We start from the raw sequence: 9292 nt of genomic DNA, 5'->3' as shown, positions 1-9292 counted from the left end.
GTTATTGGCAAGGGTTGAAAGGGAGAGAAGAGGAAGCAGGTTTCTGATGATTTACATTCAGACGGATAAATTTTTCTATTTTTTTTTTTTTAATTTACTCTCCTTTTATCATTTTCAACCCTTGCCAATAACAATAGTTTCAAAAAAAACAGATTCACAACAGATCAGTAGAATAGGCCTACCGGGGAAACCACATTGAAAAAAACCCGCTAAGTGCACAACCTTAAAGGTGGCGTAGAAGCGTGTGCATATGATGACGATTACAACTCTTTCAAATTTTTGAATCGTTATATCTCAAAAACGGTGGCTCTTAAGAAAAAAAAATATTAAAACATTTTTTATAGATAATTATCTGATCTACAATTTTTATCAGAGCTAATTTTATGATAAAACTTACCGTTTTGCTGAAAATTGCGAAAAACCCGTTATTGTGACCTTTGACCCCGAATAAATTTTTTTGCACGTTTCGGATCGATGAGGACTTTTCACATTTCTTTTATCATAGTGTATTGAACAATCCTACCAATATTCAGCCAAGTCGGAATTTTTGTAAAATTGGATGTCTAAATTGACCGTACTATAATCTATGTAAAGCTGTGGGCAGCGTTTCATTTTTGATTTGACTATGAAAATTCTTGTTTACTGACTCACATAATTCTATGCTTTAAATTGAGATATCTATCATTGTTTATTTTCTTTCATAGGAAAGAAAGTCACGGTCGTAGAATTGTTTGAACAAATAAGGTATGATTTCTAATCAATCATTCATTCATTTTTTTCCTTTCTTACTGAACTAATACATATATTTTTATTGCTCGAAGATTTTAATATTATGATATGACAATACCGAATGATTATACTTGACTTGCATTACACAATTAATCACTGCATATTTCTTCATTACTTCCATAAATTTTCTTAATTTAAGAAATGAAGAAGATATGCTGCAATATTAACAAAATTCTACTCATAAGATAAAACTATTTTTTACTCTACCGTGATACGTTCAAATGTTAATAATGTTCTAACTGTCAGAACTGTCGTAGGAGTAAGTTGCATGAGGAAACGAATACAAAATTTAGCAAAACAGCTTATGCCTTAGGCAATTCCTGCAACATTCCACTAATTTTAAATATAAAGTGCTTTTAATTTTGCCTGTAAGTTATTCCGCCCTACAGTTATTTGGAGCTCTTCTAGCTGTCTCATAGAACTTACTTACGCTTTTGAGCTGTTCAAACGCGAAAGTTTTGTTTGTATTTGGTAAAATGCTTTTTTGACAATATCGGACCTGCAATAACTTCCGGTCGAATCAACCGATTTGGATGTGCTTGGCAGAAATTAGCACAGTTGAGAAAACCAATTTAAATTCACGAAAAGGAATTCTTATAAAGAATCAAAAAATTTCCTTAACAATCACATTCTTGAAATTTTTTTAAAAATAAATATCCCTTCAGAAAAATATCTGATTTCGGTAAACTTGGCTGTATTTGATGCAGTTTTTGGCACACCTATAGTTAACTTGATTCATCAACAATTGCCCGAGAAGAAATTTTGAAGATATAAAACAATGACTTTCCGTAACTTTAGGTCGCAGACAACTTTCTAACGAATTCTAACAAATAAACCTTGTTAAATTAATCGTGTTTGAGATTGAGCGCTTTAAACTGTTGTATGAGACGTGGATATTTCGCAACGGTACTGGAAAAACCGACGAGTGGCAGGATTCCAGTACCCGAAGCGTCTCTGTGAAAAAAGCCTCAACCGGACCGAGATACATTGTTTGTCACGCAGGAGGAAGAGGTGGTTTTGTTGATGGTGCTTCTTTGGTAGTAAATACTCGGAACAAACCGAAAGATTACGATGATTACCACGGGGACATGAATGCAGAAATGTTTAAGAAGTGGTTGACAGAGAAATTACTACCGAATTTAGAAGAGCCAACTATGATTGTCATGGACAATGCTTCTTATCACTCCACACAGGTAATGTATTTCACATACACATATTAAACACAGATAGAAAAGTTTATTTGACTCAAAAAAAAAATCTGAAGCAAAGAACACCATTTTCAACAAATTTCGTTTCTTAAGGTCAAGAAAAAATATTCTTGAGCCAAATAATTTGTGTTGAGCCAACAATTTTTTTTCTTGACTCAAGAAAATCATTTTCTTCAAAATGTTGACTCTTGGTTCACGTTTTCTTCTCTTGAATCAAGTTAAATTTTTTATCAGTGTAATCATTTATTTTTCTGAAAGTTTAGGCTTCGGGAAACCCTAAGCATTGATACGGTGCTTTAATAGTGAACAGATGCTAAAATCAACCTGAATGCGATTACAGTAAGCAAAAAGTAATGGAAGTGTGGGAAGAAGCTTTATCCTAAGTGACACCTGAGCGGTGGAATCGGTGCGTCGATCATACAGAGAGGAAAGTGTTTGAAGACTATAAGCGCTTCATTGATGAAAAGTTTTGTATAGAAAGTGAAGACAATCCTGGTTTGGCCAACAACAGTGACAGTTTTTATGATGATGATGATGATGATGATGATTTCCTCACTGTTAGCGATGCATCTGAGATTGGTATGGATGTTTGCAGTGATAAAAGTCATTTAGATAGTGCCCGAAAACATCTTTTGAGTGTCATCGAAGAAATACAGGTAATGAAGTTACAAAATTTTTTTTTTTGGCAACTTATTTCCATATGATATCAACAGATGATAATCCACAACATGACAAATGTCCAAAGGGTGTAGATAGCTGGTGTAAGTGGAACGAAGCTAAAGCTCTGGGGACAGAACCTCCAAAACATCCGACACCTTTGCATCCTGACGTTTAAAAAGCGATTTTTCCAATTTATCAGGATTTATCCTGGGTAGATTTATTGGAGAGATGTTTAGGAGGCCATACTCAAAATGGTAATGAAAGTTTTAATTCAACTATTTGGCGTATGGCCCCTAAACATGTGCATAGTGGTTTAAAAACTATTGAAATTGCTGCATACTTGGCTGCTTGCTTATTCAATGAAGGCAGTTCAAGTATTTTATTAGTCATGAACGAGTTAGGTCTCATCGTTGGGAACAATAGCTTCAATCACGCACAACAATCCGACAGTCAGCGCGTAACCCTTCAGAATCGACGCAGCTCCTTGGACAGTAAAGAAGCCCGAAAAGCACGAAAAGAAAAGCTACAAGCTCAAAATGAAGCATATGAAGCTGAAGAAGGCTTACAATATGGTGCTGGAATAGCTGATTAATTGGTAAGTTGTTTCAATTCGTTTAATACAACTTTATATTAACCTTTTGGCACCGTGGCTTTATTTACCAGTAACAATTTATCGAAACAAAAATTTTTCATAAAAAATTTATCATACAAAAATTTCTCACATGCAAAAAATTCTCACCCAAAAATTTCTTGATTAAAAAAATTCTCACAGAGCAAAAAATTATCATTTAAAAGTTTCTCAAATATTTTATTTTCACTTTATCATTAAAAATTCATAATTAAATAAATATTAATTTTAATAATAATTAATAATACCAAATAAATTTTGACAATGAGAAATATTGCCTTTGTGAAAATATCGAACAAGAAATTATTGCTGATAATTTATGTCGCGAGAAATTATTGCATGAGAAAAAAGAGATGGTCACCTTAACTTTTTTCATCACTTATTTTTTAAACGCGTTTTTCTCGAAACTAGTTTTTTCGAACTAGTGTACACTCTAGCTTAAAAAGTTTTTAACCAATCATCTTCAAATTTAGTATATTATTTCTTTACATAATTCTTTACAAATTTCTTCCCCGAGGGGGAAGCGCCGGCGCTGAGAGAGAGAGTGGGGAAAACAGAGTGAAGAAAGAACTACAACGACAAGACCACGAAGATTCATTGTGACCGAACAGTCTCACTGGACGCATCGCAAATTTTTGTAATAACGCAGAGCACAGGTAATTATTTTATTTCGCTCACCTTTAAGTGGAACGAAGCGATAAAAACTCAATTAATTTATTGCTTGCTAGGCCGCCTGCCAGCTTGCGTAAATTAATTCTAAATTGTAATAATTTCTAATGCTGATTTGCGGTTATAGGCTTGAGAAAATACCCAGAGCACGAGTGACGGTGACCAGAGTTTTGCCGCCAAGCAGATCGATCCGAGGAAGTATTTGCCGAGGATTTATCCGAGGAGTAAGTTACACTACCCTGGACAAAAGGAGTCGCAGCTCTTCGAGGGAGTGCACGAGTATTTAGAATATAAAAACGAAAAAAAAAACTCCAGGTACAAATATCATGTCTGATTTTAATTCTCGGGTCTGCGGCGTCAGCCAGGCAACACGTCGGCTGAAGGTCACCGCCATTTCGCTTTCGGTCACAATCGCTAGTCAATAAATTAATTAATTAAATTTTATATTAAAATTAGAGAAAATTATAAAACAATTAATTAATAATACCAGGACAGGTTTCGGGTCATTGATTAATTTGTTAGGGAAATAGACTTGTCTTCGTCATTATACATTTTACACGTAGGCCTGTCGGGGTTAATAATACTAGGCATTTAGTTCGGGTTATTAATTCCAGATCTTTACGCCATGTGTAAAATTTATTAATTGAAAATCTTTGGATAATAATTTGGCTTAAGCCAATAGTAATGAAACTGAGTAAACCGCTAAATTAAAATTATTTAAGACTACAATTTATTCCGTTCTAAAATTATTTGTAATAAATTATTTTGCGCATTATTTAATATTTGTCATAATGGAAATTAAAACTAGAGCCAGCAATTGTCATTAGAATCAATAGAACTGTCAAGTTAGAGTAGAAAATAAAGATGTAAAAATTCGTCAAAAAAAAAATTACACTAAAAACTTGCGACAGAGACGCAAGACCGAGCGAGAGCGTCAGCCATCTTGTCCCGCGCGAGAACGGTGAGTAGAGGTGAGTAGAGGCCATATCAAAGCAAATTTTTTTTTTTTTTTTTTTTTTTTTTTTTAAGGGAGTTGGGAAAGAACGGATAGGGGAAAGGGGGGGGACCTACTCAGTGGGAATTTTTCCGTAATTGAAAAAATAATCACACAGCCCAGACTGGGAATCGAACCCAGATCTCTCGGTTACGCGCCAAGGGCTCTACCAGTTAAGCTATCCGAGACGAGTACTGACTACTTTATTCAGTCACGTATATAAGACCCACCGAGCAAACAATGCCACAGTCCATCTTACGGTAAAGAGCCATATTAAAGCAAATTTTTTAAGGGAGTTGGGAAAGAACGGATAGGGGAAAGGGGGGGGGGACCTACTCAGTGGGGATTTTTTTCGTAATTGAAAAAATAATCAGACAGCCCAGACTGGGAATCGAACCCAGATCTCTCGGTTACGTGCCAAGGGGTAGAGGACATTCAAGGTCGAAACAAAATTGTCTCCGTTCGTTTGAAATAAAATAAACTCAAGTAAAATGAAATATTAAGTTTTAAGCAACACATAATAAAATACAATAAAATAATCTTTTGCCAAATTTCACTTTTGCGTTGGAAAATAAATTTAGTAAAATTTACTGCTGATTACTGGATTAAATAAAATAGCTCGAAATAAAATAATTTGGATTAAATTAAATAATATAATAGATTCAAGTTTACTCGATTATAGGAATTTATTTAATTTTGTTAAAATAAAGAGAAATTTATTTAGTAATTTCTCGGACACAATGAATGGATTTAATCCTCGATGAATTGGAATTTTAATTTGGATAATTATTGTTGTAGGAATTGAAGATACGGCAGTAATTCAGATAATAGGAATTTGTAATTTATAATTCGGAAAATGATGAATAAGAATTTTAGAAATATTAATTAGGAAAATAATATTCTGGAAATTAGTTATAAATTGGAATTCAAGCGTTATTATTATTATTATTATTATTGGAATTAGAATAGAGTGTGTTTGTGTGTGAGTAAAGGGGCTATCCTGCTTCGGGGTAGTTCTCAGAGTAGCGTGAAGTTTGGGGGACAGCGTGCGCTGTGTGGACAACGTGTGCAGTCACGTCCGGGTCCAGCTCAATGGCGTGAGAGTCTGTGAGACCGCGCGAACTAAGTTAGAGTAGCGTTAGAGGTCCAGGGGACGACGCGAAGTAGATAGAGTACCGTGAGAGTCCAGTAGGCAACGGGTACTGCAACCACGTGAGGGTCTAGCTGGACAGCGTGAAATATACCGTATGAGAGTGAGAGTGAGTGTGATTGTTTCCATGAAATTTTATATGTTGTTATCTTGGCCAATATTTCAACTAAAAAAAGGAGTGGAAAATAAAGAATTTTGTTAAACTTCTGTGTCTAAATTTTAGTTTCCTTTCAGCAATCTGTCACGACCCTGACCTAATACTCCATGTTCTGGTCCAGTTTCTGGATACTAAGTCCAAAAATCCAGTGGCGCCCTTGAGAGTAAAAAGGGGCGACCAAGGGAAACAAATCAATTCCGTTTCAGTACCTTTGTTTAGACCCACCTAGGGTTGTTCGTTCCGATGCATTGAACCTAAATTTTAGGGCCGTTCGGTACGTGAAGCGTCAAAATTTTTAGTAAATTACAAAAAGCCACCAAAAATGGCTAAAAATCGTGAAAATTGTAGTTATAACGAATATATTTCTTGTGTATTGGCATTAGTTGATTTTAAATCTCAAGTTAATTTGGCTTGTAGATCCTCCAAAATTGGAGGAACTTGCAAAAAATGGTGAAATTTCCAAAAAATAATAATTATGCGATTAAAAAAATTCGAAAAACGGTTGACCCTAAAGACCATTCTTGCAACTTCCCGCCAATTCTATACTTATGCGCTCAAAATTGCACTTTTTACGATGTTTAGCTTACGATTTTAGCTCTTCAAGCTCAAAAATATACTTTTCGTGTGATTTTGAGCTCTCCGAGCTCATTCGGGGAAGCTTCCTAAGACCTCAAAACGTCGAGATCTGATGAATACTCGATTTTCGAAAAACGGGGTAAGACCAATAACTCCCGATATTTGAGTATTTTCAATCTTCTCAACGAAAAGTTAAAAATTTTTGTAAACCAAAATTTATAACATTGATTTATAAATACTTTCGACTTAACTTTTGGCGTGAAAAAATAATTTTTTTTAAGACATGTACTTTTCATTGATTGAATTTAAAATTAGATGATTAATGACAACTATTATTTTTTACCTACAACCACAAAATTTGGACGCTGTACCGACCGACGGAACTCCCATTCGGATTTAACGCATCGAAATACACAACCTTAAATAGATATGGTTGAAGGTACAGAGCACGTTTTTTGTAAACCGGTGTAATTGTTATAATAAGACGGAAAAAGTGTTCCAGACTTATAAATAAGTTTTTTAAATTTTTATTGCCTCGTTGATTTGCAAAAATCTAAATTCAATTAATTTTTTCCTCTCCGGGCGTAAAGCATCAACTTTAGCCCCACTGCGCTAAACGAAGTTGACGCTTTCTGCCTTCGTCGGGGGAAAAATAATATACACTACTCGGGAAGTAAATAAGAAAGCCTTAGATCACATGTTTGTTGACCTCGGCTTCGCCTCGGCCAATATTACATGTGATCTGAGACCTTTCTTGGTTTACTTCCCTAGAGGTGTAATATACTATTACATTTGAAACAGTTTGATATATATTTGATGGATTAAGAACTCTTAAGATGAAGAAAAGTGATTTGAAATCATTATTTCAACACTAAATATACGCAAAATATGTGCATAGTATTAAAATCGAATACTTCCATAGCATATTACACTACAAGGGCAGAAAATTGAGATTCCTGCACTGCGCGCCCAGGCGAAGCCTCGGGCGTCATGGCGCGCAGTTCAGGGCTCTCTAATTTCTGCCCTTGTAGTGTATACTAGTTTTTTTGCTATGCGGTCGAAAGTACGCAAAAAATTGCGTTGAAAATAAATTGATGCCTGCTTCCAACATTTACGGCACAAGCGAAGCAAGTGCTGCTGGTCGGGGGGCAGGCATAAAATACACCTGTCTATAAAGAACAGAAAGATATTAATATATAATCTATCATATTACTACTTTCTTTTGAAAAAAGATCTTAATTTAATTAAATAAATTCAAAGTTATAAGTATATTGTAAATTAAGTCTGATTTTTAGAATAAAAAAAAAAAAAAAAAAAACAGAAAAATCAAATGATAATGGTAAAATGCATGGAAAAAAAATTAAGAAAAATCATTTCTCTTCGTCAGGGTCTAACGAATGAATAGTGGAAGAGCAAACTGATGTGAAATTACTCAATAAAACTCTATAAGTTTTTTTCGTTTGCTCATCCTGTGTTTCATGACAAAACCAAAAAAAAATTTATGTATTTAAAAATAATCAAAATTCAATTGATTTCAATTAGGTGGAACTAGGATTGGACGACCGAAACTTGTTTTCAAGTAATGTTGGTATGACTATAACGGTTAAGGACATAAAAAGGCTTATCCCACCAAATGAATTGAATGATGAAGTAAGTTATTATTTTTATTCCGAAATTTCTAAAGTTCAACTTTTTATGAATCGTGTCAAATTTTTTCGTTCATCTATTGCATGTTGCATTACAGCTTTATATTTACCTCTCTAGAGAAATCTCTCTCTACTTGCCCCTTCTATAATTAACCTCTCACTACATTTGACCACATTTTCTCTCTTCATTGAACTCTCGTACACAGCTCTTACGCACTGAGAGAACATTTTATTTGCATCAAATGAGACTCGTTTCTTTTAAGGAAATCTCTTATTTCAACACCACCAACTCGTACTTATTTGACCCAATTAAATTAATTTATTTCAGACAAAGATATGATTTATTCAGTGTAGTAATTGCACATTGATTATTAATCACAAGTATTTCAATGCACTGAGTTACTAAATATTATTTAATTGCAATGACTGAATTCTGAAACTATTAATTGACATTAAAGTTGTTGATTTTATAGTATTTATTTTGAGCGTTACAAATTAGACAGTGTTATTTAACAATAATTTTTCATGACTATGAGCGAAACTGAGCAAAACTGAGTGTTATTGAGTATCGATAATCGATTGTTACAAAATGCATTGTAGAAATTCCAAACTTATAAAGTGACAATGTTTATTTATAATGATAGTGCATAATGAAGAGCGAAAGTTCGAAGAGCGAAAGAGTGCGTAAATAAATAATCTCTGACGTCAAAAATAAATACAAAACATGGTGTGACAATAATTGTACAAGTGAGGTGAAAAGTATCGAGTCTGAAGTTAAATTGGATTTTTCAGCAGTCACAAGAAATGATTGTACA

At 34.1% G+C, this 9292-nt stretch overlaps 1 long non-coding RNA gene across 1 annotated transcript in view; it reads left to right on the top strand.

Moving 5' to 3' along the window:
• Nucleotides 1-4144, top strand: part of LOC123270332 — a 13641-nt gene extending 9497 nt beyond the window's left edge. The window contains exon 3 of the long non-coding RNA XR_006510572.1: nucleotides 3937-4144. This is a non-coding gene — a long non-coding RNA (uncharacterized LOC123270332). The remainder of the gene's footprint in view (nucleotides 1-3936) is intronic.
• The last annotated feature ends 5148 nt before the right edge of the window (nucleotides 4145-9292 follow it).

Source organism: Cotesia glomerata, linkage group LG1 (genome assembly GCF_020080835.1).
Source record: "Cotesia glomerata isolate CgM1 linkage group LG1, MPM_Cglom_v2.3, whole genome shotgun sequence".
NCBI classification, from domain to species: domain Eukaryota; kingdom Metazoa; phylum Arthropoda; class Insecta; order Hymenoptera; family Braconidae; genus Cotesia; species Cotesia glomerata.
This window is presented reverse-complemented; position numbering and strand designations above follow the sequence as displayed.